Here is an 8,009-nt window from a genome sequence, read left to right as displayed (position 1 = left end):
AAAAGTTGAGCTTTTACTAGTCCAATTTTCTGTTTAAATGCAAAGGGAGGGTCCAAAGTGAAATGAATAAGTACTTTTCATTCTCACTGTGTAGGCTTTATAACAAATACTTACTTATACTATTATACTCATTGGATGTTATCACCACGTGTGGTTTGGGTAACCTGAATTTTTGCATGTGTATTAGACAAGGCCTGGCCTGTTTTCCTTACCCTTTGGTGGTTCAGAGACATGGAGGTTTGCTCTAGTTTTCTTTGCTTTCTCTGCATATTACAGTTTAATCAGAGACATATTATGCTTACACCCATCCTGAGAAATTCAACCCTTATAAAATTGCAAAAGTGCACAACTAGAGAGCTGTTTCTTGAATTAATTTTAGCTTCTCTTTTTCTTCAACTAAGTGGAATACTTTGTCAATATAAAGCTTAATAACTTTTTTGTGGTTTAATATTTTGATTCTAAATGCTTTGGAGCATAGTGGCACTCTGTAAATCTTTCTGGATGTGATAATGTTAAAATCTGAAACTTCTACAAACTCCAGGATATTTCTACTTGAGGACTAGATATATTTCCCTTAAAGAATAATATCAATCTTTAGATCTTTAGGACAAGGAAGTAGTATCACTGAATATATACCATCAGATCTAACTGCAGAGTGTATATGGGCATTCAAACTTCCTTTAAGTAAACTTTTAAATACATAGGAAATTGGCTATACAATTCACAATATATATACTAATGCATGTATTATTTCTATGATGAAAATTAAAATATTTTGAGGGCCAAATTGCATATTTTTTACAAAAAATTTCTTTGCCAAATAAAAATTTATCTATGGACTTCATGTAAATTTTAAAGAAAATTTAAAGATAGCATGACTTAAAGATAACATATTTTGTCCAAATATTACTTGTAAGATTTTTACCCAAATCCTACTTTTCTGATCTGAAGTTGTATGAAAACTATTTTTAATTAAATTAGGGTATGTATTATATAATAATGTTGCACCAGTCTTCCACAGCCAAGCTCAAAGTACTAAGAAGTGCTACCTTATGCTATATGCTTGAAGATTGGTCCTGTCCTTCTGATAGAGACCCATGGCCCCAAACTAAAGTCTAACTCTAGACAGCTGGGCAGCTGTGCAAAGTGCAGAACCCAGGGTCATTGCCCTCACTGTTGGCCTCCTTAAACCAGCGAAGAAAAGGGTGCTCCGGAGGTGGTAACCTCTGCCAAAATGTAAATATTGCTTGTTGCTCCTGGGCCGATATGTTAAATGGATAAGTCAAATTGGTGATTTCTCAATAGATATGGCAATAACTTTCTAAATAAAATTTCTTCATTAAAGAAATTTCTTAGAATACAAATGGAATCAAGCAGAGATTAACAAAGCAAGATTTAGATTGGCACTTGTGACAAGTAAAGGGTTTGTATTTCAGTTGAAGTTGCTTTGAACCAAACGAGGGCAGAGATGGTGATGCGGGAATGACACAAACACTCACTGAGCATAGAGGAGTCATGAGAAGAAGACAAATGGGAGAAAGATCTCAGATTTTTAAATATAATGTAAAGATGTTCATTCTATCAATTCAAACAGTTCTGTCTGAAATATCCACCAAAATGTATAGAACTTTCTTTGTAGTCAGTTTTGTAACTGACATGTTGAAAGAATGCTATTTTAAAAAGTTAATTTTAGTTGGATTGGATAATTAAGTGTAGAAAAATGAAGCAGTCTTGGAAGTCAGTGAAATTGTGTTGTCAAACCAGCAAGACACATACGGGTATAATAGAAGTCAAAAACCCATTCTTGTAAGAGTTTTAAATGGGAAAAATGAATCATTAATAATTTTTTTAAACTTTAAAACATTTCATCTTAGTAGATGGGAGTGAGCAAATCACAGATATTGTCAAATGTTTGTGGGTTAAACAAATATAAACTACAATGTGCTGTGGACATGGATTTGAGGAAACAGTGCTAAAAACAATAATCTAGGATTGACTATGTTATTTTCATCCTGAAGACAATAGTGAGTAATTTGCTGTGTGAAGAATTAACCAATTTGTCATTTTTCTTAAATTGGTGACCTGTTAACATTTAAAATTGGAAAAGCATATAATTTTAAATTAAGTGCACCTTAATACTCCAAAAAGTGAGCACATCTTTCTCCCTGGAGTGGGTCTGTGATCTTCACTTCTTCACTTCCAGTTCATTCTCAGTGCCTTATAGCAGGGGTCCCCAACTTCTGGGCTGAGACCCATGCTGGTCCACACAGCAGGAGGTGAGCTTGAATGTAATGTGTTTGAATCATCCTGAAACCATTTCTCTGCACTCCTCCCCAGTCCATAGAAAAATTATCTTCCACGAAACTGGTCCCTGGTGCCAAAAGTGTTGGGGACCGGTGTCTGATAGGACAAAACCTTGTCCCATATAACACTTGCAGCCTCGAGGGTAACCCTATGACATATTTCAGAACTGTCCCGATTTTTTCCAGTGTTGAGAGTCAGAGGTGTGAACCGCAATGTGTGTGCATACTCAATTGTCTGGATTTGGGCAGTTCTTTCTAGAAATCTAGGACTGGAATTCACCAGAATCTTTCTCATCCTTCTCTTCAATTGCTAGTTTCCATTTTTGTCTCCAGTCATCTCCTCCTTCTTCCTTTGTTTCCATTTTCTTTCATCAGTACCTCTGCTTCCTCAGAAAGTTATCCCCCATACCTGGTTAGTCTTAATAGGAGCCAGCTATATTGATACAGAGCAATTTTTCTTTCTACAGTGTCACCACTTTAAAAAAATCTATAAAAGTCAGATATTTCCAGACCTCTCTTCCAAACCTTTTAAATTTTATGTGATTATTTAAAGTAATATATTATATTTTAGACAAATATCTCTGAGATCCTAAAGAAACTTAGTAGTTCTTTGCATTGAAACAGACTTTAAAGTCTTATTTTAAAAGGTGTCCTGGCCAGGTTGCTCAGTCGGTTGGAGCATCATCCTGTATACCAAACGTTTACAGGTTCAGTATCAGGTCAGGGTGCATATGAGAGCCAACTGACTGGTGTTTCTCACTCTCCCCCCTCTCTCCCCCCCACCCCCGCCTCTTTCCCCCACCTGCCCTCTCTCTCTCTCTCTTTCTCTCAAATCAATCAATAAACATATCCTGGAGTGAGGATTAAAAGATAAAAATAATTTAAAAACTCCAGGTGATACCTTGGCCTTGGATATAACATCTTTAAACTGCTCAACATATGGGGGAACTAAGTAGTCACTATAGACTGAAATCATCTTAGAAATACCTCTGAATTCAAAGTCCAGTTACGAAAAAGTGGAATAAAAATTCTTATCTATACTGACAGACACCTAACAAAGAAACAAATAACAGAGGAGTGAAACATTTCCCATGAAGCTCCAGAAACACATATTAAAATTGTTCTAGTTCTACCTGATCACCCAAATGAGAACAAGGTGATCACTTAAAATGAATTTAATAGAAGTTTAAATTGTCATCAGCTTTAATCAGGGCCTAGGGCAACAGTTCACTGATACATCCTCTCCCACCCCTCTTCCCACCCCATTCTTTGGTTTATTTCCCTCTTCAGAGCTAACTTTGAGAGGACATAAGGTGGGGTGGATATCTACAACAACTGCTCAGAGGTAGGGAAATAAGGTTAAACCTGACAGGAAAATGGAGTCTTGCTTCCTCCAAATTTATGCACATCAGGGCATTAAACGAACAAACTCGGAGTCGGGAAGTCTGGTTTCTGTTTCTTATTGGGTGTTGCCTTCCTGCACCCTGTGCTCCAGCAGCCTCATTGGATAGCCATGAAGTCCTGAGAATGCTGAAAAGTTACAATGGGAGATCTATAATTGTTCTTGGAAAAACCCCTGCTTTTTTTATCTGTAGCATGGAAATGTCATTTTCTGGTTGGGTCACCTGCTTCTCAGGGTCACTGTTAATGATTTGTCAGATTTCTTAAAGCAAATTTTCCCTGGTATTGTAATAATTTTGCTATGGAGAAAAATACACTTTTTTTGTTCATTTACCCAGCATTAAGATAGTTATTTTCTTCTTATCCTTGGAAAAATGCAAGCTTTTAAGACAGAAATCCAAAAAACCACGGAATAGTCAAATGAAGGAATTTTTATGGCAGTGCCAGAAAAAAAATTTCCTCCTTCTGTCCATATACCAGATCATTTTTTTTAAAAATGACATTCAAATGACAATCACATGGCTCTGTCTTTGCTGGAGCTGCTATGCACGCTGGTGCTAAACTCTGTATTATAATATATGTTGCAGATGGCACCTACAGTGCATTTATGGAGAGATTTTGTCCACCCCTCCAAAAAGATATATTTACTTACAATGATTCCAAACAGATGGATAGACAAATCTGTCTTCGATATTTAATACTAATATATTAATGTGCAAATGACTTATAACAATAGGTTTGTTTTCTAGGGCCTAATGCAATGGTTGCCATAAGAACACAAATTATGTGTACATTTTAATGCATCTATGCTTCATAATTATGCATGGTTGTGTGCTGTTATAATTGACATAAAATATAAAACAGGTCAAAGAGCAGCTATTAAAACTATTTTTCATTTTGCTTCTTGACAGCCGGCAACATTGGCGCCTGGTACATTTAATAGGGCCATACATGAAATGCATAGATAGTTATAGAATTGCAGCAACATTAAAGGGCTTCTGAATTTGTAGCCTAATTATTTCAAACATTGTTTTAAGGCTGATGATTTTATTTGGAAGCTTCCTATTTTGAGATCACATAAGTGAAATACTTTAAAACAGAAATGAATAAGGGCATAAGGAACAGGTATCTGTGTGTATGTGTGTGTGAGAGAGAGGGAGAGAGGGAGAGAGAGAGAGAGGGAAAGAGAGGAAAAGAGGAGGAGAGAGAGGGAGAGAGGGAGAGAGAGAGAGAGAGGGAGAGAGAAAAGAGAGAATGTTATTTGAAAATAATGTGTCCTGAAATACTTTTTTTCTGCTTACATAAAATGAAGCGTTAGTCTACTCCAGTCCTTTGTGCTGATAACTACATTTCTGCTCTGTGGGACTTGCACTCTGTTTTCTTTGTTGTTTTGTTTTCTAACACACTTCAGAACCATTTGGTAAAATTCTCATCTCCTAAAGGGTTACATAGGAAGAGACTCTCATTTTCTAATTAATCCACTTGCCACCCCATAAGGGAACTGAGCATTAATATCCTCTCCTTAGCAGTGAGTGGAGAGAGGACAAGGGAGGTTAAGTGACTTGCCCAAGGGCACTCAGCAAGCCTGGCTAGGGCTGGAATAGGAACTCTGGACACCTGCATGTCAGGCAGGAGCTCAGACCCTGCTCCTGCTGTCTCAAATATTTGTATTACTTCTGAGGGCCAAAACCATCTTCATTTTCTTGTCATAAAACTTCAGGGAGCTCAGGGTGAAAGAAGTAGAACCTGTACAAAATCAACCAATGATAATGCAAATTTGACTTAGAAATAAGTTTCCATTATTGTACTTTTCAAATGCACAGAGTTTTTGGAACTGTAAAGCAGAAACGTGAAATTTACACCCAGCGAATAATGATGCCTTACTGCCATCGTGATATGCCAACATAGCAGGTATAATTCCTTCTTGTTTCCGAATTTTCATTTTAGAAACATAATTCTTTTTAAATCGTTGGGGAAGGATATCTTTTCCTTAGTTACAAAAATGAAAATCTCATACATTTTTTAGGTGTTTTAAAGATGTTTCTATAAACATTTTGAATAATTACAAATGTAAATAATGAAGTTAATAGGAAATTGGGAGGAACTAAAATGGAGTAAGGGATTGGACGAAATATGGGTTGAAAGAAGCTCTTACTCATGGGTTCCCATGTTTCTCCAGCTCCGTCTCCTCTAGCTCTGCCCTGCCCACTCTCACACTGGCGCCACCCCCACCCCCTGCCTTCTCCCCACCTAAAACTCCTCCAGGCACTCAGTTCCTTAGGAACCATCAGATCCTATGGATTTCCAAAGCCCTTATGACAATCAGAACTTTGCTATTTTCTTTATTTAGGCTACTTGGAAGTGCTTCCCTGTGCATTGAGCTTTTGTCCATTGAGTTTTTGAGGAAAGGAACAGGCCAAGGTGTATGTATGCAGATAGAAACAGGCACCAGTGGATGAAGTAAAAATTGGGAGGGGTGTATCATTTTAAAAAATTGCTAATAATTTATTCTTCAATTGTTCCAAGGCAGTAAAGGCAACTGATCTATTGCCTGCATCAGAAAGAAAATTCCAGAATAAAGAAGTAACACCAATAACAGTCACAATAGCAAAAACTGTGATTTGCAGCTTAATATATGTTGGACACTGGTCTAAGTGTTTTACACATATTAACTCTTTTAATCTTCGCAGCCACCCTGCAGCTAGGCACTATGAATATCCCTCTTCTTAGGTGAAGAAACTGAGGTACGAAGAGATTGGCTAACTTTGCTCAAGGTCACAAATGTGATAAGTGGAAGAGCTGGGAGTGTGCAAAGGGGAGTGTGGATTGTTTCTTGTTCTTCCTGGTGTAGAGAGATGGGAACATAGGATAGTGGTCCAGAGCTGCTCCAAGGCATGAAAATTATATTCTTTGTTCTTTGTTTAGCATTAGCCACCACAACACCCAAGAAAACCTCCCAATAATAAAAACAATAGTAGCAAGGCTTCAGATGAAAATGAAAGCAGAATTACAGTGACATATAAAGAATGTAAACCTCTTCCAAACAAATGTATTTGATTTTACCAAGAATATAAGATGGACCCATTGCTGTTTTCCAGTAAAAATCTTCAGTCATTTTTAATAGTATACAGTCCCATTTAGATGCCTTTTTGACTATGAAGGTACAAAGGAATCAAGAAACAAGGCATGCTTCATGTTTGGTTTGGTGGTTCACTGGCCCTCTCTCCTTACAATATGTTGCTGTTACGTGCAGGATTTTAGATGCCAGAGCTCTACATTTATATGCCTGTTGTTCTACACCTGTGGTGTTTATCATGACACAAGATGGTGAAGTTTATGGCTTATTTCTGTGTGAGGTATCAAAATCTTGACACAGTATCTCAAGTAGTCCTGAAAAAATGTATGCTACTGCTTGGAGATCTCTCACGTGGGAATTCTACACAGTTTTGCCAATGGGCATGCCATTTTCATGCTTGGGTATGGTTTTCCATAAAATAGTCTCATTCATTAAAATAAAAAATGCCAAAAGTTATAAATATTGTCTACATCAACTAAAGAGTGTGTGGGGGGTCATGACTGAACCATCAAAATTAATCTAACTCAGTGTAACAGTCTCTAATTTCCCCCAAGAGATATGCAACATAAACCTTGCTGTCTCATGAGCTGAAGAAATTATCATAGTGTTTTTCAAACATTGGCAAGTCAACAAAGACAATAAAGCTGCTTTCTCCCTCCACCCCTTTTTTTACTCTTAGTCAGTTGCCAGTTTAAACATCTTCTGTCTACTACTATTTTCTCTGCCTGTCCCGTTGTCTTCACCCAGGGTTGATTCAGGCTTCCATCATTTCTACCTGATGGAACTCAGCTGTCTCCTCAGCTGTTCTCTCTGATTCCAACCGGCACTAGTAACTCAGCCCATATCACACTGCCATTCTGATTGGGTCTCCACCATTGTGACCATTCTTTTATTTCTAAAAATCTATTTATGTCTGTTCCTCACTAAAAAGCCCATCATGCCTCTTTAAGAAGGTGAGGAGATCACACATAACCTGGAGCTGTCTACAGTTCCAGGCTCTTCCCATGTTTGCCTTACACCTTCGTGACACAACACTACTCACCACTGAGTCAACTCGTACGCCAGCAAGCTGCTTACCTCTCTGCGTGTGATGTTCCTGCAGCGGAGAGAGCCTCCTTTCAGCTCCACTTCTCTGCTTCAAAAATTCCTGTATTTTAAGCATGGCTCTAAAGTTAGCTCTCCCTAAGTTCTTCTCTACTTCTTTTTCTCAACTTCCTGTCTCAGGTAGA

This window comes from Phyllostomus discolor, chromosome 4 (genome assembly GCF_004126475.2).
Source record: "Phyllostomus discolor isolate MPI-MPIP mPhyDis1 chromosome 4, mPhyDis1.pri.v3, whole genome shotgun sequence".
Classification (NCBI taxonomy): Eukaryota; Metazoa; Chordata; class Mammalia; order Chiroptera; family Phyllostomidae; genus Phyllostomus; species Phyllostomus discolor.
The sequence above is the reverse complement of the archived record's forward strand: the minus strand, read 5'-3'. Positions refer to the sequence as shown.